The 22,129-nt window shown below is 44.6% G+C and overlaps 17 non-coding genes across 17 annotated transcripts; all 17 read right to left on the bottom strand.

Moving 5' to 3' along the window:
• Positions 1-637: 637 nt before the first annotated feature.
• On the bottom strand, positions 638-710 carry trnaf-gaa (transfer RNA phenylalanine (anticodon GAA)). The gene has a single exon. It is a non-coding gene; the product is annotated as a tRNA-Phe (tRNA).
• Positions 711-1,913: 1,203 nt separating this feature from the next.
• On the bottom strand, positions 1,914-1,985 carry trnae-cuc (transfer RNA glutamic acid (anticodon CUC)). The gene has a single exon. It is a non-coding gene; the product is annotated as a tRNA-Glu (tRNA).
• Positions 1,986-2,902: 917 nt separating this feature from the next.
• trnaf-gaa (transfer RNA phenylalanine (anticodon GAA)) lies at positions 2,903-2,975 on the bottom strand. The gene has a single exon. It is a non-coding gene; the product is annotated as a tRNA-Phe (tRNA).
• A 1,203-nt stretch (positions 2,976-4,178) lies between these two features.
• Positions 4,179-4,250, bottom strand: trnae-cuc (transfer RNA glutamic acid (anticodon CUC)). Its single transcript has one exon. It is a non-coding gene; the product is annotated as a tRNA-Glu (tRNA).
• A 917-nt stretch (positions 4,251-5,167) lies between these two features.
• On the bottom strand, positions 5,168-5,240 carry trnaf-gaa (transfer RNA phenylalanine (anticodon GAA)). The gene has a single exon. It is a non-coding gene; the product is annotated as a tRNA-Phe (tRNA).
• A 1,203-nt stretch (positions 5,241-6,443) lies between these two features.
• Positions 6,444-6,515, bottom strand: trnae-cuc (transfer RNA glutamic acid (anticodon CUC)). The gene has a single exon. It is a non-coding gene; the product is annotated as a tRNA-Glu (tRNA).
• Positions 6,516-7,431: 916 nt separating this feature from the next.
• trnaf-gaa (transfer RNA phenylalanine (anticodon GAA)) lies at positions 7,432-7,504 on the bottom strand. The gene has a single exon. It is a non-coding gene; the product is annotated as a tRNA-Phe (tRNA).
• A 1,203-nt stretch (positions 7,505-8,707) lies between these two features.
• Positions 8,708-8,779, bottom strand: trnae-cuc (transfer RNA glutamic acid (anticodon CUC)). Its single transcript has one exon. It is a non-coding gene; the product is annotated as a tRNA-Glu (tRNA).
• A 2,192-nt stretch (positions 8,780-10,971) lies between these two features.
• On the bottom strand, positions 10,972-11,043 carry trnae-cuc (transfer RNA glutamic acid (anticodon CUC)). The gene has a single exon. It is a non-coding gene; the product is annotated as a tRNA-Glu (tRNA).
• A 2,166-nt stretch (positions 11,044-13,209) lies between these two features.
• Positions 13,210-13,281, bottom strand: trnae-cuc (transfer RNA glutamic acid (anticodon CUC)). Its single transcript has one exon. It is a non-coding gene; the product is annotated as a tRNA-Glu (tRNA).
• A 916-nt stretch (positions 13,282-14,197) lies between these two features.
• On the bottom strand, positions 14,198-14,270 carry trnaf-gaa (transfer RNA phenylalanine (anticodon GAA)). Its single transcript has one exon. It is a non-coding gene; the product is annotated as a tRNA-Phe (tRNA).
• Positions 14,271-15,473: 1,203 nt separating this feature from the next.
• trnae-cuc (transfer RNA glutamic acid (anticodon CUC)) lies at positions 15,474-15,545 on the bottom strand. The gene has a single exon. It is a non-coding gene; the product is annotated as a tRNA-Glu (tRNA).
• Positions 15,546-16,461: 916 nt separating this feature from the next.
• On the bottom strand, positions 16,462-16,534 carry trnaf-gaa (transfer RNA phenylalanine (anticodon GAA)). Its single transcript has one exon. It is a non-coding gene; the product is annotated as a tRNA-Phe (tRNA).
• A 1,203-nt stretch (positions 16,535-17,737) lies between these two features.
• On the bottom strand, positions 17,738-17,809 carry trnae-cuc (transfer RNA glutamic acid (anticodon CUC)). The gene has a single exon. It is a non-coding gene; the product is annotated as a tRNA-Glu (tRNA).
• A 916-nt stretch (positions 17,810-18,725) lies between these two features.
• Positions 18,726-18,798, bottom strand: trnaf-gaa (transfer RNA phenylalanine (anticodon GAA)). The gene has a single exon. It is a non-coding gene; the product is annotated as a tRNA-Phe (tRNA).
• Positions 18,799-20,001: 1,203 nt separating this feature from the next.
• trnae-cuc (transfer RNA glutamic acid (anticodon CUC)) lies at positions 20,002-20,073 on the bottom strand. Its single transcript has one exon. It is a non-coding gene; the product is annotated as a tRNA-Glu (tRNA).
• Positions 20,074-20,988: 915 nt separating this feature from the next.
• trnaf-gaa (transfer RNA phenylalanine (anticodon GAA)) lies at positions 20,989-21,061 on the bottom strand. The gene has a single exon. It is a non-coding gene; the product is annotated as a tRNA-Phe (tRNA).
• Positions 21,062-22,129: the final 1,068 nt, after the last annotated feature.

Here is a 22,129-nt window from a genome sequence, read left to right as displayed (position 1 = left end):
TCAAGGGCGACAGAACCGTTCTGTCTGTCTGTTCTGCTTTTAAACATTGACGGGAACAGGTCTCCAGTGCATCGGTTCTCAGCAAAGCAAGAAACACGTTATAAACAGAAAGTTGTGCTCTGCACACCTTCGGCAAAGAAGCATTGGCTGTTATTCCAAATAATTCCCATCCCTTGGGATTCCGTGTGGATTTGTTTCGTTATGAAGGTTTGATTGTAAAAGTTACTAAAAACCGAATAAAAGTTATGAAAAATTGGGATGGCCCATACGGGGATCGGGCCCGCGCTCTTGGCTTTATTAATACCACGCCCTAAGCGACCGATTTAACCGGCAACAAAATTCCCTCGGGCAGCGTGAAAGCCCAGACTGAGATGATTTTGTATCCGGCACACACTGGGTGATAGAGTTACTGCATAAGAATTGAACACATCGCATCGCTTAAACATTGTTCACTCTTCATATACAAAACTGGGCAGAGTATAAATAGAAAGTAACAGAAAAAGAGCGCTGAATCTAAAAAAATTCATGTCGAAAATTAGTATCACGCAAACGCTGAACAGCTCATCCCTCAAGCACTGTCTCGATATCAAACCGGCGACTACCCTTAAAATGAAGGAAATGCAAAATCACCAGATATTGCAGAAACCCAGGATTGAACCAGGGATCTTTAGATCTTCCGTCTAACGCTCTCCCAACTGAGCTATTTCGGCCCGAGAGAAAACGAAGCAAAATTTTCTCACACCTTTTTGAAATAAAACTTAAACCCCGGAAGGAATTGCCCCGCACACTCAGTCCTCATTTCGGGGCAATGGCTCCCAAACACATCTCGGAGCTCCGGATGTGTTCATGTAATGTATAATGATATTGAAAATCTTAATGCTCATGTTAATTTATCACTGCCCACGATCCAGGCACTCTCTGATTCCGGTATTGTGCACATTGCTAAGTTGAAAATGTGCATTTTTCCGCACTGGCAATGAATTGACTGATAGCCGGGCTGTGACCAGCTCGGTTTGTTAGGGTGATGCCGCGCAAGAACGTACATGGAAGAATAATGATCATTGTGATTGTTCTCACACTGTACTTAAATGTTGGCAAACCGTACAGTGTCAATCAGCAATTGTAGTTCCATATGTTCATTTAATGTTCTGCTGAATTGTTCATAAAGACACAAAGATTGCACACCAGGCTAGATCTCACAGTGTTGAAGACACAGTGAAATATACTGGAGAGTTTATAACTGTTTCAGAACATAACATGTCAGTAAAATTCCCCGTTCTGTTCTCGGCACCGATGGGTTGTGAAAGGGAGACGGGCCGAAGTCCTATTGAGCCGCACTGACCCCGAGCCAAGGTGAAATTAAAGCAGGTTCAGTCCTTAGCAGTGATATGATGAAGAGAGATAAGAGTCGCGAATCAAGGAGAGATTTAACGTCAGTGATGGTGAATCTCGGTTCGATCAAAAACTCCAGGAATTCTCTGCCGGGAAATTCAGATCTTGCAAATCGCCTGTGAACGCTAAACATTGACACGCAGTGAGCCAATGTGCAATATAGAAGGGGCCCAGGCCAAATGAATGCTCAAGGATAAGTGATCAATGCCCATGGTCTAGGCATTCCCTGATTCCAGTCTTGCACACTTTGCAAAGTTTAAAATGCTGAATATTTCCACAGTGGCAATGCTTTGATTGATGATAAGCTCGAGTGATGTGGCGCAAATAGGTACCTGGAAGATGAAAGAAAGCCATGATTGGCAAAATTTACGTTGTCTTTCAGCAATTGTCGTTCCACTTGTTGAGCGAGATCTTGTCATTTAGTGCAGACTTTAAAACAGAAGTGTCTGTTGTCTCACGACGCGCTGCTGATGATTGGGGAAACAACAGCGAGGTGAGCTGCAAGCACCGCAAATACAATGTTCCCTGACCGGGAATCGAACCCGGGCCGCGGCGGTGAGAGCGCCGAATCCTAACCACTAGACCACCAGGGAAGCTGCTGCAAACGTCTGTGCCAGCAATACAGACCAACCCAGTCTTTCCTCCTTGCTGTTTCGAAATTCTCATCACATTCGCGTCAGGGAAAACTGTTCGCAGCAAATGGCAGTTTTTGTGGAGAACACCAAAGACATGTCCGCGCAATCACAGCGTTAAGTGCGGCTAGGCATCCACTGAAATCCATTTCATTCTCTCCTTTTCCCGGGAATTTTCACTCTCGGTACCGTGTGAACATTTCATTTGGTGTTTTTGTCCTGAACTGCAGCCTTTTACCCATCAAGGGCGACAGAACCGTTCTGTCTGTCTGTTCTGCTTTTAAACATTGACGGGAACAGGTCTCCAGTGCATCGGTTCTCAGCAAAGCAAGAAACACGTTATAAACAGAAAGTTGTGCTCTGCACACCTTCGGCAAAGAAGCATTGGCTGTTATTCCAAATAATTCCCATCCCTTGGGATTCCGTGTGGATTTGTTTCGTTATGAAGGTTTGATTGTAAAAGTTACTAAAAACCGAATAAAAGTTATGAAAAATTGGGATGGCCCATACGGGGATCGGGCCCGCGCTCTTGGCTTTATTAATACCACGCCCCAAGCGACCGATTTAACCGGCAACAAAATTCCCTCGGGCAGCGTGAAAGCCCAGACTGAGATGATTTTGTATCCGGCACACACTGGGTGATAGAGTTACTGCATAAGAATTGAAGACATCGCATCGCTTAAACATTGTTCACTCTTCATATACAAAACTGGGCAGAGTATAAATAGAAAGTAACAGAAAAAGAGCGCTGAATCTAAAAAAATTCATGTAGAAAATTAGTATCACGCAAACGCTGAACAGCCCATCCCTCAAGCACTGTCTCGATATCAAACCGGCGACTCCCCTTAAAATGAAGGAAATGCAAAATCACCAGGTATTGCAGAAACCCAGGATTGAACCAGGGATTTTTAGATCTTCAGTCTAACGCTCTCCCAACTGAGCTACTTCGGCCCGAGAGAAAACGAAGCAAAATTTTCTCACACCTTTTTGAAATAAAACTTAAACCCCGGAAGGAATTGCCCCGCACACTCAGTCCTCATTTCGGGGCAATGGCTCCCAAACACATCTCGGAGCTCCGGATGTGTTCATGTAATGTATAATGATATTGAAAATCTTAATGCTCATGTTAATTTATCACTGCCCACGATCCAGGCACTCTCTGATTCCGGTATTGTGCACATTGCTAAGTTGAAAATGTGCATTTTTCCGCACTGGCAATGAATTGACTGATAGTCGGGCTGTGACCAGCTCGGTTTGTTAGGGTGATGCCGCGCAAGAACGTACATGGAAGAATAATGATCATTGTGATTGTTCTCACACTGTACTTAAATGTTGGCAAACCGTACAGTGTCAATCAGCAATTGTAGTTCCATATGTTCATTTAATGTTCTGCTGAATTGTTCATAAAGACACAAAGATTGCACACCAGGCTAGATCTCACAGTGTTGAAGACACAGTGAAATATACTGGAGAGTTTATAACTGTTTCAGAACATAACATGTCAGTAAAATTCCCCGTTCTGTTCTCGGCACCGATGGGTTGTGAAAGGGAGACGGGCCGAAGTCCTATTGAGCCGCACTGACCCCGAGCCAAGGTGAAATTAAAGCAGGTTCAGTCCTTAGCAGTGATATGATGAAGAGAGATAAGAGTCGCGAATCAAGGAGAGATTTAACGTCAGTGATGGTGAATCTCGGTTCGATCAAAAACTCCAGGAATTCTCTGCCGGGAAATTCAGATCTTGCAAATCGCCTGTGAACGCTAAACATTGACACGCAGTGAGCCAATGTGCAATATAGAAGGGGCCCAGGCCAAATGAATGCTCAAGGATAAGTGATCAATGCCCATGGTCTAGGCATTCCCTGATTCCAGTCTTGCACACTTTGCAAAGTTTAAAATGCTGAATATTTCCACAGTGGCAATGCTTTGATTGATGATAAGCTCGAGTGATGTGGCGCAAATAGGTACCTGGAAGATGAAAGAAAGCCATGATTGGCAAAATTTACGTTGTCTTTCAGCAATTGTCGTTCCACTTGTTGAGCGAGATCTTGTCATTTAGTGCAGACTTTAAAACAGAAGTGTCTGTTGTCTCACGACGCGCTGCTGATGATTGGGGAAACAACAGCGAGGTGAGCTGCAAGCACCGCAAATACAATGTTCCCTGACCGGGAATCGAACCCGGGCCGCGGCGGTGAGAGCGCCGAATCCTAACCACTAGACCACCAGGGAAGCTGCTGCAAACGTCTGTGCCAGCAATACAGACCAACCCAGTCTTTCCTCCTTGCTGTTTCGAAATTCTCATCACATTCGCGTCAGGGAAAACTGTTCGCAGCAAATGGCAGTTTTTGTGGAGAACACCAAAGACATGTCCGCGCAATCACAGCGTTAAGTGCGGCTAGGCATCCACTGAAATCCATTTCATTCTCTCCTTTTCCCGGGAATTTTCACTCTCGGTACCGTGTGAACATTTCATTTGGTGTTTTTGTCCTGAACTGCAGCCTTTTACCCATCAAGGGCGACAGAACCGTTCTGTCTGTCTGTTCTGCTTTTAAACATTGACGGGAACAGGTCTCCAGTGCATCGGTTCTCAGCAAAGCAAGAAACACGTTATAAACAGAAAGTTGTGCTCTGCACACCTTCGGCAAAGAAGCATTGGCTGTTATTCCAAATAATTCCCATCCCTTGGGATTCCGTGTGGATTTGTTTCGTTATGAAGGTTTGATTGTAAAAGTTACTAAAAACCGAATAAAAGTTATGAAAAATTGGGATGGCCCATACGGGGATCGGGCCCGCGCTCTTGGCTTTATTAATACCACGCCCCAAGCGACCGATTTAACCGGCAACAAAATTCCCTCGGGCAGCGTGAAAGCCCAGACTGAGATGATTTTGTATCCGGCACACACTGGGTGATAGAGTTACTGCATAAGAATTGAAGACATCGCATCGCTTAAACATTGTTCACTCTTCATATACAAAACTGGGCAGAGTATAAATAGAAAGTAACAGAAAAAGAGCGCTGAATCTAAAAAAATTCATGTAGAAAATTAGTATCACGCAAACGCTGAACAGCCCATCCCTCAAGCACTGTCTCGATATCAAACCGGCGACTCCCCTTAAAATGAAGGAAATGCAAAATCACCAGGTATTGCAGAAACCCAGGATTGAACCAGGGATTTTTAGATCTTCAGTCTAACGCTCTCCCAACTGAGCTACTTCGGCCCGAGAGAAAACGAAGCAAAATTTTCTCACACCTTTTTGAAATAAAACTTAAACCCCGGAAGGAATTGCCCCGCACACTCAGTCCTCATTTCGGGGCAATGGCTCCCAAACACATCTCGGAGCTCCGGATGTGTTCATGTAATGTATAATGATATTGAAAATCTTAATGCTCATGTTAATTTATCACTGCCCACGATCCAGGCACTCTCTGATTCCGGTATTGTGCACATTGCTAAGTTGAAAATGTGCATTTTTCCGCACTGGCAATGAATTGACTGATAGCCGGGCTGTGACCAGCTCGGTTTGTTAGGGTGATGCCGCGCAAGAACGTACATGGAAGAATAATGATCATTGTGATTGTTCTCACACTGTACTTAAATGTTGGCAAACCGTACAGTGTCAATCAGCAATTGTAGTTCCATATGTTCATTTAATGTTCTGCTGAATTGTTCATAAAGACACAAAGATTGCACACCAGGCTAGATCTCACAGTGTTGAAGACACAGTGAAATATACTGGAGAGTTTATAACTGTTTCAGAACATAACATGTCAGTAAAATTCCCCGTTCTGTTCTCGGCACCGATGGGTTGTGAAAGGGAGACGGGCCGAAGTCCTATTGAGCCGCACTGACCCCGAGCCAAGGTGAAATTAAAGCAGGTTCAGTCCTTAGCAGTGATATGATGAAGAGAGATAAGAGTCGCGAATCAAGGAGAGATTTAACGTCAGTGATGGTGAATCTCGGTTCGATCAAAAACTCCAGGAATTCTCTGCCGGGAAATTCAGATCTTGCAAATCGCCTGTGAACGCTAAACATTGACACGCAGTGAGCCAATGTGCAATATAGAAGGGGCCCAGGCCAAATGAATGCTCAAGGATAAGTGATCAATGCCCATGGTCTAGGCATTCCCTGATTCCAGTCTTGCACACTTTGCAAAGTTTAAAATGCTGAATATTTCCACAGTGGCAATGCTTTGATTGATGATAAGCTCGAGTGATGTGGCGCAAATAGGTACCTGGAAGATGAAAGAAAGCCATGATTGGCAAAATTTACGTTGTCTTTCAGCAATTGTCGTTCCACTTGTTGAGCGAGATCTTGTCATTTAGTGCAGACTTTAAAACAGAAGTGTCTGTTGTCTGACGACGCGCTGCTGATGATTGGGGCAACAACAGCGAGGTGAGCTGCAAGCACCGCAAATACAATGTTCCCTGACCGGGAATCGAACCCGGGACACCGCGGTGAGAGCGCCGAATCCTAACCACTAGACCACCGGGGAAGCTGCTGCAAACGTCTGTGCCAGCAAACAGACCAACCCAGTCTTTCCTCCTTGCTATTTCGAAATTCTCATCACATTCGCGTCAGGGAAAACTGTTCGCAGCAAATGGCAGTTTTTGTGGAGAACACCAAAGACATGTCCGCGCAATCATAGCGTTAAGTGCGGCTAGGCATCCACTGAAATCCATTTCATTCTCTCCTTTTCCCGGGAATTTTCACTCTCGGTACCGTGTGAACATTTCATTTGGTGTTTTTGTCCTGAACTGCAGCCTTTTACCCATCAAGGGCGACAGAACCGTTCTGTCTGTCTGTTCTGCTTTTAAACATTGACGGGAACAGGTCTCCAGTGCATCGGTTCTCAGCAAAGCAAGAAACACGTTCTAAACAGAAAGTTGTGCTCTGCACACCTTCGGCAAAGAAGCATTGGCTGTTATTCCAAATAATTCCCATCCCTTGGGATTCCGTGTGGATTTGTTTCGTTATGAAGGTTTGATTGTAAAAGTTACTAAAAACCGAATAAAAGTTATGAAAAATTGGGATGGCCCATACGGGGATCGGGCCCGCGCTCTTGGCTTTATTAATACCACGCCCCAAGCGACCGATTTAACCGGCAACAAAATTCCCTCGGGCAGCGTGAAAGCCCAGACTGAGATGATTTTGTATCCGGCACACACTGGGTGATAGAGTTACTGCATAAGAATTGAAGACATCGCATCGCTTAAACATTGTTCACTCTTCATATACAAAACTGGGCAGAGTATAAATAGAAAGTAACAGAAAAAGAGCGCTGAATCTAAAAAAATTCATGTCGAAAATTAGTATCACGCAAACGCTGAACAGCTCATCCCTCAAGCACTGTCTCGATATCAAACCGGCGACTACCCTTAAAATGAAGGAAATGCAAAATCACCAGATATTGCAGAAACCCAGGATTGAACCAGGGATCTTTAGATCTTCAGTCTAACGCTCTCCCAACTGAGCTACTTCGGCCCGAGAGAAAACGAAGCAAAATTTTCTCACACCTTTTTGAAATAAAACTTAAACCCCGGAAGGAATTGCCCCGCACACTCAGTCCTCATTTCGGGGCAATGGCTCCCAAACACATCTCGGAGCTCCGGATGTGTTCATGTAATGTATAATGATATTGAAAATCTTAATGCTCATGTTAATTTATCACTGCCCACGATCCAGGCACTCTCTGATTCCGGTATTGTGCACATTGCTAAGTTGAAAATGTGCATTTTTACGCACTGGCAATGAATTGACTGATAGCCGGGCTGTGACCAGCTCGCTTTGTTAGGGTGATGCCGCGCAAGAACGTACATGGAAGAATAATGATCATTGTGATTGTTCTCACACTGTACTTAAATGTTGGCAAACCGTACAGTGTCAATCAGCAATTGTAGTTCCATATGTTCATTTAATGTTCTGCTGAATTGTTCATAAAGACACAAAGATTGCACACCAGGCTAGATCTCACAGTGTTGAAGACACAGTGAAATATACTGGAGAGTTTATAACTGTTTCAGAACATAACATGTCAGTAAAATTCCCCGTTCTGTTCTCGGCACCGATGGGTTGTGAAAGGGAGACGGGCCGAAGTCCTATTGAGCCGCACTGACCCCGAGCCAAGGTGAAATTAAAGCAGGTTCAGTCCTTAGCAGTGATATGATGAAGAGAGATAAGAGTCGCGAATCAAGGAGAGATTTAACGTCAGTGATGGTGAATCTCGGTTCGATCAAAAACTCCAGGAATTCTCTGCCGGGAAATTCAGATCTTGCAAATCGCCTGTGAACGCTAAACATTGACACGCAGTGAGCCAATGTGCAATATAGAAGGGGCCCAGGCCAAATGAATGCTCAAGGATAAGTGATCAATGCCCATGGTCCAGGCATTCCCTGATTCCAGTCTTGCACACTTTGCAAAGTTTAAAATGCTGAATATTTCCACAGTGGCAATGCTTTGATTGATGATAAGCTCGAGTGATGTGGCGCAAATAGGTACCTGGAAGATGAAAGAAAGCCATGATTGGCAAAATTTACGTTGTCTTTCAGCAATTGTCGTTCCACTTGTTGAGCGAGATCTTGTCATTTAGTGCAGACTTTAAAACAGAAGTGTCTGTTGTCTCACGACGCGCTGATGATGATTGGGGCAACAACAGCGAGGTGAGCTGCAAGCACCGCAAATACAATGTTCCCTGACCGGGAATCGAACCCGGGCCGCGGCGGTGAGAGCGCCGAATCCTAACCACTAGACCACCGGGGAAGCTGCTGCAAACGTCTGTGCCAGCAAACAGACCAACCCAGTCTTTCCTCCTTGCTGTTTCGAAATTCTCATCACATTCGCGCCAGGGAAAACTGTTCGCAGCAAATGGCAGTTTTTGTGGAGAACACCAAAGACATTTCCGCGCAATCACAGCGTTAAGTGCGGCTAGGCATCCACTGAAATCCATTTCATTCTCTCCTTTTCCCGGGAATTTTCACTCTCGGTACCGTGTGAACATTTCATTTGGTGTTTTTGTCCTGAACTGCAGCCTTTTACCCATCAAGGGCGACAGAACCGTTCTGTCTGTCTGTTCTGCTTTTAAACATTGACGGGAACAGGTCTCCAGTGCATCGGTTCTCAGCAAAGCAAGAAACACGTTATAAACAGAAAGTTGTGCTCTGCACACCTTCGGCAAAGAAGCATTGGCTGTTATTCCAAATAATTCCCATCCCTTGGGATTCCGTGTGGATTTGTTTCGTTATGAAGGTTTGATTGTAAAAGTTACTAAAAACCGAATAAAACTTATGAAAAATTGTGATGGCCCATACGGGGATCGGGCCCGCGCTCTTGGCTTTATTAATACCACGCCCTAAACGACCGATTTAACCGGCAACAAAATGCCCAAGGGCTGCGTGAAAGCCCAGCCTGAGATGATTTTGTATCCGGCACACACTGGGTGGTAGATTTACTGCATCAGAATTGAACACATCGCATCGCTTAAACATTGTTCACTCTTCATATACAAAACTGGGAAGAGTACAAATAGAAAGTAACAGAAAAAGAGCGCTGAATCTGAAACAAATCATGTCGAAAATTAGTATCACGCAACCGCTGAACAGCCCAACCCTCAAGGACTGTCTCGATATCAAACCAGCTTCTCCACTTAAAATGAAGGAAACGCAAAATCACCAGATATTGCCAAAACCCAGAATTGAAACAGGAACCTTTCGATCTTCAGTCTAACACTCCCCCAACTGAGCTATTTCTGCCCGACAGAACAAGAAGCAAAACTTTCTCACACCTTTTTGAAATAAAACTTAAACCCCGGAACGAATTGCCCCGCACACTCAGTCCTCATTTCGGGGCAATGGCTCCCAAACACATCTCGGAGCTCCGGATGTGTTCATGTAATGTGTAATGATATTGAAAATCTTAATGCTCATGTTAATTTATCACTGCCCACGATCCAGGCACTCTCTGATTCCGGTATTGTGCACTTTGCTAAGTTGAAAATGTGCATTTTTCCGCAATGGCAATGAATTGACTGATAGCCGGGCTGTGATCAGCTCGGTTTGTTAGGGTGATGTCGCGCAAGAACGTATATGGAAGAATAATGATCATTGTGATTGTTCTCACACTGTACTTAAATGTTGGCAAACCGTACAGTGTCAATCAGCAATTGTAGTTCCATATGTTCATTTAATGTTCTGCTGAATTGTTCATAAATACACAAAGATTGCACACCAGGCTAGACCTCACAGTGTTGAAGACACAGTGAAATATACTGGAGAGTTTATAACTGTTTCAGAACATAACATGTCAGTAAAATTCCCCGTTCTGTTCTCGGCACCGATGGGTTGTGAAAGGGAGACCGGCCGAAGTCCTATTGAGCCGCACTGACCCCGAGCCAAGGTGAAATTAAAGCAGGTTCAGTCCTTAGCAGTGATATGATGAAGAGAGATAAGAGTCGCGAATCAAGGAGAGATTTAACGTCAGTGATGGTGAATCTCGGTTAGATCAAAAACTCCAGGAATTCTCTGCCGGGAAATTCAGATCTTGCAAATCGCTTGTGAACGCTAAACATTGACACGCAGTGAGCCAATGTGCAATATAGAAGGGGCCCAGGCCAAATGAATGCTCAAGGATAAGTGATCAATGCCCATGGTCCAGGCATTCCCTGATTCCAGTCTTGCACACTTTGCAAAGTTTAAAATGCTGAATATTTCCACAGTGGCAATGCTTTGATTGATGATAAGCTCGAGTGATGTGGCGCAAATAGGTACCTGGAAGATGAAAGAAAGCCATGATTGGCAAAATTTACGTTGTCTTTCAGCAATTGTAGTTCCACTTGTTGAGCGAGATCTTGTCATTTAGTGCAGACTTTAAAACAGAAGTGTCTGTTGTCTCACGACGCGCTGCTGATGATTGGGGCAACAACAGCGAGGTGAGCTGCAAGCACCGCAAATACAATGTTCCCTGACCGGGAATCGAACCCGGGCCGCGGCGGTGAGAGCGCCGAATCCTAACCACTAGACCACCAGGGAAGCTGCTGCAAAAGTCTGTGCCAGCAAACAGACCAACCCAGTCTTTCCTCCTTGCTATTTCGAAATTCTCATCACATTCGCGCCAGGGAAAACTGTTCGCAGCAAATGGCAGTTTTTGTGGAGAACACCAAAGACATGTCCACGCAATCACAGCGTTAAGTGCGGCTAGGCATCCACTGAAATCCATTTCATTCTCTCCCTTTTCCGAGTATTTTCACTCTCGGTACCGTGTGAACATTTCATTTGGTGTTTTTGTCCTCAACTGCAGCCTTTTGCCCATCAAGGGCGACAGAACCGTTCTGTCTGTCTGTTCTGCTTTTAAACATTGACGGGAACAGGTCTCCAGTGCATCGGTTCTCAGCAAAGCAAGAAACACGTTATAAACAGAAAGTTGTGCTCTGCACACCTTCGGCAAAGAAGCATTGGCTGTTATTCCAAATAATTCCCATCCCTTGGGATTCCGTGTGGATTTGTTTCGTTATGAAGGTTTGATTGTAAAAGTTACTAAAAACCGAATAAAAGTTATGAAAAATTGGGATGGCCCATACGGGGATCGGGCCCGCGCTCTTGGCTTTATTAATACCACGCCCCAAGCGACCGATTTAACCGGCAACAAAATTCCCTCGGGCAGCGTGAAAGCCCAGACTGAGATGATTTTGTATCCGGCACACACTGGGTGATAGAGTTACTGCATAAGAATTGAAGACATCGCATCGCTTAAACATTGTTCACTCTTCATATACAAAACTGGGCAGAGTATAAATAGAAAGTAACAGAAAAAGAGCGCTGAATCTAAAAAAATTCATGTAGAAAATTAGTATCACGCAAACGCTGAACAGCCCATCCCTCAAGCACTGTCTCGATATCAAACCGGCGACTCCCCTTAAAATGAAGGAAATGCAAAATCACCAGGTATTGCAGAAACCCAGGATTGAACCACGGATTTTTAGATCTTCAGTCTAACGCTCTCCCAACTGAGCTACTTCGGCCCGAGAGAAAACGAAGCAAAATTTTCTCACACCTTTTTGAAATAAAACTTAAACCCCGGAAGGAATTGCCCCGCACACTCAGTCCTCATTTCGGGGCAATGGCTCCCAAACACATCTCGGAGCTCCGGATGTGTTCATGTAATGTATAATGATATTGAAAATCTTAATGCTCATGTTAATTTATCACTGCCCACGATCCAGGCACTCTCTGATTCCGGTATTGTGCACATTGCTAAGTTGAAAATGTGCATTTTTCCGCACTGGCAATGAATTGACTGATAGCCGGGCTGTGACCAGCTCGGTTTGTTAGGGTGATGCCGCGCAAGAACGTACATGGAAGAATAATGATCATTGTGATTGTTCTCACACTGTACTTAAATGTTGGCAAACCGTACAGTGTCAATCAGCAATTGTAGTTCCATATGTTCATTTAATGTTCTGCTGAATTGTTCATAAAGACACAAAGATTGCACACCAGGCTAGATCTCACAGTGTTGAAGACACAGTGAAATATACTGGAGAGTTTATAACTGTTTCAGAACATAACATGTCAGTAAAATTCCCCGTTCTGTTCTCGGCACCGATGGGTTGTGAAAGGGAGACGGGCCGAAGTCCTATTGAGCCGCACTGACCCCGAGCCAAGGTGAAATTAAAGCAGGTTCAGTCCTTAGCAGTGATATGATGAAGAGAGATAAGAGTCGCGAATCAAGGAGAGATTTAACGTCAGTGATGGTGAATCTCGGTTCGATCAAAAACTCCAGGAATTCTCTGCCGGGAAATTCAGATCTTGCAAATCGCCTGTGAACGCTAAACATTGACACGCAGTGAGCCAATGTGCAATATAGAAGGGGCCCAGGCCAAATGAATGCTCAAGGATAAGTGATCAATGCCCATGGTCCAGGCATTCCCTGATTCCAGTCTTGCACACTTTGCAAAGTTTAAAATGCTGAATATTTCCACAGTGGCAATGCTTTGATTGATGATAAGCTCGAGTGATGAAAGAAAGCCATGATTGGCAAAATTTACGTTGTCTTTCAGCAATTGTAGTTCCACTTGTTGAGCGAGATCTTGTCATTTAGTGCAGACTTTAAAACAGAAGTGTCTGTTGTCTCACGACGCGCTGCTGATGATTGGGGCAACAACAGCGAGGTGAGCTGCAAGCACCGCAAATACAATGTTCCCTGACCGGGAATCGAACCCGGGCCGCGGCGGTGAGAGCGCCGAATCCTAACCACTAGACCACCAGGGAAGCTGCTGTAAACATCTGTACCAGCAAACAGACCAACACAGTCTTTCCTCCTTGCTGTTTCGAAATTCTCATCACATTCGCGCCAGGGAAAACTGTTCGCAGCAAATGGCAGTTTTTGTGGAGAACACCAAAGACATGTCCGCGCAATCACAGCGTTAAGTGTGGCTAGGTATCCACTGAAATCCATTTCATTCTCTCCTTATCCCGGGAATTTACACTCTCGGTACCGTGTGAACATTTCATTTGGTGTTTTTGTCCTGAACTGCAGCCTTTTGCCCATCAAGGGCGACAGAACCGTTCTGTCTGTCTGTTCTGCTTTTAAACATTGACGGTAACAGGTCTCCAGTTCAACGGTTCTCAGCAAAGCAAGAAACACGTTATAAACAGAAAGTTGTACTCTGCACACCGTCGGCAAAGAAGCAATGGCTGTTATTCCAAATAATTCCCATCCCTTGGGATTCCGTGTGGATTTGTTTCATTATGAAGATTTGATTGTAAAAGTTACTAAAAACTGAATAAAAATTATGAAAAATTGGGATGGCCCATACGGGGATCGGGCCCGCGCTCTTGGCTTTATTAATACCACGCCCAAAGCGACCGATTTAACCGGCAACAAAATGCCCTAGGGCTGCGTGAAAGCCCAGCCTGAGATGATTTTGTATCCGGCACACACTGGGTGATAGAGCTACTGCATAAGAATTGAACACATCGCATCGCTTAAACATTGTTCACTCTTCATATACAAAACTGGGCAGAGTATAAATAGAAAGTAACAGAAAAAGAGCCCTGAATCTAAAAAAAATCATGTCGAAAATTAGTATCACGCAAACGCTGAACAGCCCATCCCTCAAGCACTGTCTCAATATCAAACCGGCTGCTCCCCTCAAAATGAAGGAAACGCAAAATTACCAGATATTGCAGAAACCCGGGATTGAACCAGGGACCTTCAAATCTTCAGTCTAACGCTCTCCCAACTGAGCTATTTCAGCCGGACAGAAAACAAAGCAAAACTTTCTCACACCTTTTCGAAAGAAAACTTAAACCCCGGAAGGAATTGCCCCGCACACTCAGTCCTCATTTCGGGGCAATGGCTCCCAAAAACATCACGGAGCTCCGGATGTGTTCATGTAATGTATAATGATATTGAAAATCTTAATGCTCATGTTAATTTATCACTGCCCACGATCCAGGCACTCTCTGATTCCGCTATTGTGCACGTTGCTAAGTTGAAAATGTGCATTTTTCCGCACTGGCAATGAATTGACTGATAGCCGGGCTGTGACCAGCTCGGTTTGTTCGGGTGATGCCGCGCAAGAACGTACATGGAAGAATAATGATCATTGTGATTGTTCTCACACTGCACTTAAATGTTGGCAAACCGTACAGTGTCAATCAGCAATTGTAGTTCCATATGTTCATTTAATGTTCTGCTAAAGTGTTCATAAAGACACAAAGATTGCACACCAGGCTAGATCTCACAGTGTTGAAGACACAGTGAAATATACGGGAGAGTTTTAAACTGTTTCAGAACATAACATGTCAGTAAAATTCCCCGTTCTGTTCTCGGCACTGATGGGTTGTGAAAGGGAGACGGGCCGAAGTCCTATTGAGCCGCACTGACCCCGAGCCAAGGTGAAATTAAAGCAGGTTCAGTCCTTAGCAGTGATATGATGAAGAGAGATAAGAGTCGCGAATCAAGGAGAGATTTAACGTTAGTGATGGTGAATCTCGGTTCGATCAAATACTCCAGGAATTCTCTGCCGGGAAATTCAGATCTTGGAAATCGCCTGTGAACGCTAAACATTGACACGCAGTGAGCCAATGTGCAATATAGGAGGGGCCCAGGCCAAATGAATGCTCAAGGATAAGTTATCAGTGCCCATGGTCCAGGCATTCCCTGATTCCAGTCTTGCACACTTTGCAAAGTTTAAAATGCTGATTCTTTCCACAGTGGCAATGCTTTGATTGATGATAAGCTCGAGTGATGTGGCGCAAATAGGTACCTGGAAGACGAAAGAAAGCCATGATTGGCAAAATTTACGTTGTCTTTCAGCAATTGTAGTTCCACTTGTTGAGCGAGTTCTTGTCATTTAGTGCAGACTTTAAAACAGAAGTGTCTGTTGTCTCACGACGCGCTGCTGATGATTGGGGCAACAACAGCGACGTGAGCTGCAAGCACCGCAAATACAATGTTCCCTGACCGGGAATCGAACCCGGGCCGCGGCGGTGAGAGCGCCGAATCCTAACCACTAGACCACCAGGGAAGCTGCTGCAAACGTCTGTACCAGCAAACAGACCAACCCAGTCTTTCCTCCTTGCTGTTTCGAAATTCTCATCACATTCGCGCCAGGGAAAACTGTTCGCAGCAAATGGCAGTTTTTGTGGAGAACACCAAAGACATTTCCGCGCAATCACAGCGTTAAGTGCGGCTAGGCATCCACTGAAATCCATTTCATTCTCTCCTTATCCCGGGAATTTACACTCTCGGTACCGTGTGAACATTTCATTTGGTGTTTTTGTCCTGAACTGCAGCCTTTTGCCCATCAAGGGCGACAGAACCGTTCTGTCTGTCTGTTCTGCTTTTAAACATTGACGGTAACAGGTCTCCAGTTCAACGGTTCTCAGCAAAGCAAGAAACACGTTATAAACAGAAAGTTGTACTCTGCACACCGTCGGCAAAGAAGCAATGGCTGTTATTCCAAATAATTCCCATCCCTTGGGATTCCGTGTGGATTTGTTTCATTATGAAGATTTGATTGTAAAAGTTACTAAAAACTGAATAAAAATTATGAAAAATTGGGATGGCCCATACGGGGATCGGGCCCGCGCTCTTGGCTTTATTAATACCACGCCCAAAGCGACCGATTTAACCGGCAACAAAATGCCCTAGGGCTGCGTGAAAGCCCAGCCTGAGATGATTTTGTATCCGGCACACACTGGGTGATAGAGCTACTGCATAAGAATTGAACACATCGCATCGCTTAAACATTGTTCACTCTTCATATACAAAACTGGGCAGAGTATAAATAGAAAGTAACAGAAAAAGAGCCCTGAATCTAAAAAAAATCATGTCGAAAATTAGTATCACGCAAACGCTGAACAGCCCATCCCTCAAGCACTGTCTCAATATCAAACCGGCTGCTCCCCTCAAAATGAAGGAAACGCAAAATTACCAGATATTGCAGAAACCCGGGATTGAACCAGGGACCTTCAAATCTTCAGTCTAACGCTCTCCCAACTGAGCTATTTCAGCCGGACAGAAAACAAAGCAAAACTTTCTCACACCTTTTCGAAAGAAAACTTAAACCCCGGAAGGAATTGCCCCGCACACTCAGTCCTCATTTCGGGGCAATGGCTCCCAAAAACATCACGGAGCTCCGGATGTGTTCATGTAATGTATAATGATATTGAAAATCTTAATGCTCATGTTAATTTATCACTGCCCACGATCCAGGCACTCTCTGATTCCGCTATTGTGCACGTTGCTAAGTTGAAAATGTGCATTTTTCCGCACTGGCAATGAATTGACTGATAGCCGGGCTGTGACCAGCTCGGTTTGTTCGGGTGATGCCGCGCAAGAACGTACATGGAAGAATAATGATCATTGTGATTGTTCTCACACTGCACTTAAATGTTGGCAAACCGTACAGTGTCAATCAGCAATTGTAGTTCCATATGTTCATTTAATGTTCTGCTAAAGTGTTCATAAAGACACAAAGATTGCACACCAGGCTAGATCTCACAGTGTTGAAGACACAGTGAAATATACGGGAGAGTTTTAAACTGTTTCAGAACATAACATGTCAGTAAAATTCCCCGTTCTGTTCTCGGCACTGATGGGTTGTGAAAGGGAGACGGGCCGAAGTCCTATTGAGCCGCACTGACCCCGAGCCAAGGTGAAATTAAAGCAGGTTCAGTCCTTAGCAGTGATATGATGAAGAGAGATAAGAGTCGCGAATCAAGGAGAGATTTAACGTTAGTGATGGTGAATCTCGGTTCGATCAAATACTCCAGGAATTCTCTGCCGGGAAATTCAGATCTTGCAAATCGCCTGTGAACGCTAAACATTGACACGCAGTGAGCCAATGTGCAATATAGAAGGGGCCCAGGCCAAATGAATGCTCAAGGATAAGTTATCAGTGCCCATGGTCCAGGCATTCCCTGATTCCAGTCTTGCACACTTTGCAAAGTTTAAAATGCTGAATATTTCCACAGTGGCAATGCTTTGATTGATGATAAGCTCGAGTGATGTGGCGCAAATAGGTACCTGGAAGATGAAAGAAAGCCATGATTGGCAAAATTTACGTTGTCTTTCAGCAATTGTAGTTGGACTTGTGAAGCGAGATCTTGTCATTTAGTGCAGACTTTGAAACAGAAGCGTCTGTTGTCTCACGACGCGCTGCTGATGATTGGGGCAACAACAGCGAGGTGAGCTGCAAGCACCGCAAATATAATATTTCCTGACCGGGAATCGAACCCGGGCCGCGGCGGTGAGAGCGCCGAATCCTAACCACTAGACCACCAGGGAAGCTGCTGCAAACGTCTGTACCAGCAAACAGACCAACCCAGTCTTTCCTCCTTGCTGTTTCGAAATTCTCATCACATTCGCGCCAGGGAAAACTGTTCGCAGCAAATGGCAGTTTTTGTGGAGAACACCAAAGACATTTCCGCGCAATCACAGCGTTAAGTGCGGCTAGGCATCCACTGAAATCCATTTCATTCTCTCCTTATCCCGGGAATTTACACTCTCGGTACCGTGTGAACATTTCATTTGGTGTTTTTGTCCTGAACTGCAGCCTTTTGCCCATCAAGGGCGACAGAACCGTTCTGTCTGTCTGTTCTGCTTTTAAACATTGACGGTAACAGGTCTCCAGTTCAACGGTTCTCAGCAAAGCAAGAAACACGTTATAAACAGAAAGTTGTACTCTGCACACCGTCGGCAAAGAAGCAATGGCTGTTATTCCAAATAATTCCCATCCCTTGGGATTCCGTGTGGATTTGTTTCATTATGAAGATTTGATTGTAAAAGTTACTAAAAACTGAATAAAAATTATGAAAAATTGGGATGGCCCATACGGGGATCGGGCCCGCGCTCTTGGCTTTATTAATACCACGCCCAAAGCGACCGATTTAACCGGCAACAAAATGCCCTAGGGCTGCGTGAAAGCCCAGCCTGAGATGATTTTGTATCCGGCACACACTGGGTGATAGAGCTACTGCATAAGAATTGAACACATCGCATCGCTTAAACATTGTTCACTCTTCATATACAAAACTGGGCAGAGTATAAATAGAAAGTAACAGAAAAAGAGCCCTGAATCTAAAAAAAATCATGTCGAAAATTAGTATCACGCAAACGCTGAACAGCCCATCCCTCAAGCACTGTCTCAATATCAAACCGGCTGCTCCCCTCAAAATGAAGGAAACGCAAAATTACCAGATATTGCAGAAACCCGGGATTGAACCAGGGACCTTCAAATCTTCAGTCTAACGCTCTCCCAACTGAGCTATTTCAGCCGGACAGAAAACAAAGCAAAACTTTCTCACACCTTTTCGAAAGAAAACTTAAACCCCGGAAGGAATTGCCCCGCACACTCAGTCCTCATTTCGGGGCAATGGCTCCCAAAAACATCACGGAGCTCCGGATGTGTTCATGTAATGTATAATGATATTGAAAATCTTAATGCTCATGTTAATTTATCACTGCCCACGATCCAGGCACTCTCTGATTCCGCTATTGTGCACGTTGCTAAGTTGAAAATGTGCATTTTTCCGCACTGGCAATGAATTGACTGATAGCCGGGCTGTGACCAGCTCGGTTTGTTCGGGTGATGCCGCGCAAGAACGTACATGGAAGAATAATGATCATTGTGATTGTTCTCACACTGCACTTAAATGTTGGCAAACCGTACAGTGTCAATCAGCAATTGTAGTTCCATATGTTCATTTAATGTTCTGCTAAAGTGTTCATAAAGACACAAAGATTGCACACCAGGCTAGATCTCACAGTGTTGAAGACACAGTGAAATATACGGGAGAGTTTTAAACTGTTTCAGAACATAACATGTCAGTAAAATTCCCCGTTCTGTTCTCGGCACTGATGGGTTGTGAAAGGGAGACGGGCCGAAGTCCTATTGAGCCGCACTGACCCCGAGCCAAGGTGAAATTAAAGCAGGTTCAGTCCTTAGCAGTGATATGATGAAGAGAGATAAGAGTCGCGAATCAAGGAGAGATTTAACGTTAGTGATGGTGAATCTCGGTTCGATCAAATACTCCAGGAATTCTCTGCCGGGAAATTCAGATCTTGCAAATCGCCTGTGAACGCTAAACATTGACACGCAGTGAGCCAATGTGCAATATAGAAGGGGCCCAGGCCAAATGAATGCTCAAGGATAAGTTATCAGTGCCCATGGTCCAGGCATTCCCTGATTCCAGTCTTGCACACTTTGCAAAGTTTAAAATGCTGAATATTTCCACAGTGGCAATGCTTTGATTGATGATAAGCTCGAGTGATGTGGCGCAAATAGGTACCTGGAAGATGAAAGAAAGCCATGATTGGCAAAATTTACGTTGTCTTTCAGCAATTGTAGTTGGACTTGTGAAGCGAGATCTTGTCATTTAGTGCAGACTTTGAAACAGAAGCGTCTGTTGTCTCACGACGCGCTGCTGATGATTGGGGCAACAACAGCGAGGTGAGCTGCAAGCACCGCAAATATAATATTTCCTGACCGGGAATCGAACCCGGGCCGCGGCGGTGAGAGCGCCGAATCCTAACCACTAGACCACCAGGGAAGCTGCTGCAAACATCTGTGCCAGCAAACAGACCAACCCAGTCTTTCCTCCTTGCTGTTTCGAAATTCTCATCACATTCGCGCCAGGGAAAACTGTTCGCAGCAAATGGCAGTTTTTGTGGAGATCACCAAAGACATGTCCGCGCAATCACAGCGTTAAGTGCGGCTAGGCATCCACTGAAATCCATTTCATTCTCTCCTTTTCCCGGGAATTTTCACTCTCGGTGCCGTGTGAACATTTCATTTGGTGTTTTTGTCCTGAACTGCAGCCTTTTGCCCATCAAGGGCGACAGAACCGTTCTGTCTGTCTGTTCTGCTTTTAAACATTGACGGGAACAGGTCGCCAGTTCATCGGTTCTCAGCAAAGCAAGAAACACGTTATAAACAGAAAGTTGTGCTCTGCACACCGTCGGCAAAGAAGCAATGGCTGTTATTCCAAATAATTCCCATCCCTTGGGATTCCTTGTGGAAATGTTTCGTTATGAAGATTTGTTGTAAAAGTTAATAAAAACCGAATAGAAATTATGAAAAATTGGGATGGCCCATACGGGGCTCGGGCCCGCGGTCTTGGCTTTATTAATACCACGCCCTAAACGACCGATTTAACCGGCAACAAAATGCCCTAGGGCTGCGTGAAAGCCCAGCCTGAGATGATTTTGTATCCGGCACACACTGGGTGATAGAGTTACTGCATAAGAATTGAACACATCGCATCCCTTAAACATTTTTCACTCTTCATATACAAAACTGGGCAGAGTATAAATAGAAAGTAACAGAAAAAGAGCGCTGAATCTAAAAAAAATCATGTCGAAAATTAGTATCACGCAAATGCTGAACAGCCCATCCCTCAAGCACTGTCTCGATATCAAACCAGCGACTCCCCTTAAAATGAAGGAAACGCAAAATGACCAGATATTGCCGAAACCCGGGATTCAACCAGGGAGCTTTAGATCTTCAGTCTAACGCTCTCCCAACTGAGCTATTTCAGCTCGACAGAAAACGAAGCAATACTTTCTCACACCTTTTTGAAAGAAAACTTAAACCCCGGAAGGAATTGCCCCGCACACTCAGTCCTCATTTCGGGGCAATGGCTCCCAAACACATCTCGGAGCTCCGGATGTGTTCATGTAATGTATAATGATATTGAAAATCTTAATGCTCATGTTAATTTATCACTGCCCACGATCCAGGCACTCTCTGATTCCGGTATTGTGCAAGTTGCTAAGTTGAAAATGTGCATTTTTCCGAACTGGCAATGAATTGACTGATAGCCGGGCTGTGATCAGCACGATTTGTTAGGGTGATTCCGCGCAAGAACGAACATGGAAGAATAATGATCATTGTGATTGTTCTCACACTGCACTTAAATTTTGGCAAACCGTACAGTGTCAATCAGCAATTGTAGTTCCATATGTTCATTTAATGTTCTGCTCAAGTGTTCATAAAGACACAAAGATTGCACACAAGGCTAGATCTCACAGTGTTGAAGACACAGTGAAATATACTGGAGAGTTTATAACTGTTTCAGAACATAACATGTCAGTAAAATTCCCCGTTCTGTTCTCGGCACCGATGGGTTGTGAAAGGGAGACGGGCCGACGTCCTATTGAGCCGCACTGACCCCGAACCAAGGTGAAATTAAAGCAGGTTCAGTCCTTAGCAGTGATATGATGAAGAGAGATAAGAGTCGCGAATCAAGGAGAGATTTAACGTTAGTGATGGTGAATCTCGGTTCGATCAAATACTCCAGGAATTCTCTGCCGGGAAATTCAGATCTTGCAAATCGCCTGTGAACGCTAAACATTGACACGCAGTGAGCCAATGTGCAATATAGAAGGGGCCCAGGCCAAATGAATGCTCAAGGATAAGTTATCAGTGCCCATGGTCCAGGCATTCCCTGATTCCAGTCTTGCACACTTTGCAAAGTTTAAAATGCTGAATATTTCCACAGTGGCAATGCTTTGATTGATGATAAGCTCGAGTGATGTGGCGCAAATAGGTACCTGGAAGATGAAAGAAAGCCATGATTGGCAAAATTTACGTTGTCTTTCAGCAAT

The sequence above is a fragment of the Pristiophorus japonicus genome, unplaced genomic scaffold (genome assembly GCF_044704955.1).
Source record: "Pristiophorus japonicus isolate sPriJap1 unplaced genomic scaffold, sPriJap1.hap1 HAP1_SCAFFOLD_787, whole genome shotgun sequence".
In the NCBI taxonomy this organism is placed as follows: Eukaryota; Metazoa; Chordata; class Chondrichthyes; family Pristiophoridae; genus Pristiophorus; species Pristiophorus japonicus.
This window is presented reverse-complemented; position numbering and strand designations above follow the sequence as displayed.